Below are 2,156 nucleotides of genomic sequence, written 5' to 3'. Positions count from 1 at the left end.
CTCTCTCTCTCTCTCTCTCTCTCTCTCTCTTATATGTTTGTAATTTATTGTTTAAGAAATCGTATACATGTATTTTTCTTTCTTTCTTTCCATACTGACAAAAATAATCTTGCACTCTACGTTTCGTTTGTGAGAAGTCGCGCAATTAAGTATAAAAAAAAGAACAAACAACCCCAAACATAACAACGACAGAGCAAACCAAAATAATGTATTCTTTGACGTGGATAACTCCCCCATCGACACAATTTAGATCATTTGGGAGGTAGGCTTCGACTCTGCCTGTCAGAATAAAATCTGACTGAAACTGTTACAACTTCCAAGCAGATAGACCGAAATACGTGATAATCATTTCCCCTACTCGGAGATTGAACTTGGGTCTTACGGCGTGTGACGGCGAAAAGCCAAACCGCCTCACCACTCTCTCTCTCACACACACACACACACACACACACACACACACACGCACGCACGCGCACGCGCACACACACACACACACACACACACACACCGGTGAGACTCTTTTACGTGGTTGGTTCTATGGAATTACAGAAACCGGAGTTTTGGCGTATGGGGATTATTTACTGTCGAAGTAAAACAGATTAATTAAATGAGATGTTCGAGGGAACAAAATAAATATAGATCTATACATGTATACATGTACATCGTTTTCTGGACTTGAAACCGCTATTTCACCTTACTTAAAACACTCCCGAAGTCAACAACCCTCCCCCTTTTTTTTTCTAACATTTGCACACATACAAACATGCGTACGTGAACGCACACACTCACGCACGCACGCACACACATACACACGCGCGCACACACGTGCACACACACACACACACACAAACACACACATGCGCGCGCGCACGCGCGCAAATGCAATCACCCCCACACAGCCGGCACAAATAAGTCCAGGTACGATCGGACCAGTTAGAATAGCGACACAAAACTATCACTTGTTGTTACACAACACACAGACTCATGACAAAGTCAAGACCACGATTATATTTGTCAGACAACTTTCGACACAGGTGGATATTAATGGAGTTTGAAAAGAAGATCGTAACAAAATTTCAGGTCTTTAGGGTAGCACACTTAAACACAGATCTACCACATCCATGTTATTTATATTACATCATTATTTTATATATTACATTTGTATTATATATAATCATTATTATAATATTATTATATATCATTATATTACATAGTGTTACTCTCTTACCTTCACAATAGAATCACGTCCGAAGGAAATGTCTTCCTCCCGTGGAAAGTGACTTCACACCTTGCAGGCAATTGTCCGTAATTGTCCTTTCCAACGTTAAACAACAAAACCGTACGACGAATAAAACATTGACGTTGTTTTAACTAAACAACTTGTTCCTCTTTGTTTGTTCTTTGTTATGTTTTGTCTTTGTTTATTTGGATCTTTCTTTTATCCGCCTTGTTCTTTCCACGTGAACTGGGATATTCTTTTCCAATCAGGAACAAAATAATATTATGATAAAGAGTCTTTCAGAGCATCAGTGTGTCCTCATAGAAAAACAGACAGAAACAGAGGCTCTGATGTTTTTCTGTGATAACACAACACAAAAAAGTCACAAAATAGTCTTGAAAGTTGCGTGTCAAAACACTGCTTGCCTTTCAATCAGGCACAGAAAACAATCCTTCACTGTGTAGACTACTACGTCCTAACTGAGCTCCCGTTGATCTCGCGCGTGGGGATGTATGTACGTGTGTTTTTGTGGGTGTGCATACGCGCGCGCGCGCGTGTGTGTGTGTCGGGGGAAATTGTGCACTTGTACACCTCACAACACTTGAGCTAAGAAGACAAGACTGTCTATGAGTGAGCGTTGTGTGACAATTGTGTGTGCGGGCCGCATGCACAACGGTTTTAGTCAGCAGAGCCGTCTGCTCGCGTCACGGAGGTTCGTTCGTTCGTTCGTACGTTCGTTCGTCGAGCTGTGAGAAAATCTCTCCCGAGGAATCAGTCAAGTTAGAAGTAGGCCTCGCCTGGGAGCGCTCCAAGGTGGAGATTTGTGAGAAGAAAACACGGAGTTTGTGATGGGTCGGTCGTCCGTTTTGACTCCGCGCGCGAGCGGGGGTTGTCGTAGTCGTAGGCGCTGAGCGAACAGAAAAACAACGGGCGTGGG

General features: G+C 42.8%; 1 protein-coding gene across 1 annotated transcript in view; it reads right to left on the bottom strand.

The window, feature by feature from the left end:
- Window positions 1-2,056, bottom strand: part of LOC101847270 (transcription factor Sox-10) — a 42,736-nt gene extending 40,680 nt beyond the window's left edge. The window contains exon 1 of the mRNA XM_005102043.2: window positions 1,229-2,056. The gene's annotated coding sequence lies outside the window, so the exon portion shown is untranslated. The remainder of the gene's footprint in view (window positions 1-1,228) is intronic.
- Between the last annotated feature and the right edge of the window lie 100 nt (window positions 2,057-2,156).

Source organism: Aplysia californica, unplaced genomic scaffold, assembly GCF_000002075.1.
Source record: "Aplysia californica isolate F4 #8 unplaced genomic scaffold, AplCal3.0 scaffold00309, whole genome shotgun sequence".
Taxonomy (NCBI): Eukaryota; Metazoa; Mollusca; class Gastropoda; order Aplysiida; family Aplysiidae; genus Aplysia; species Aplysia californica.
Note: the sequence above shows the minus strand (reverse complement) of the source record. Positions and strands in the feature narration are given on the sequence as shown.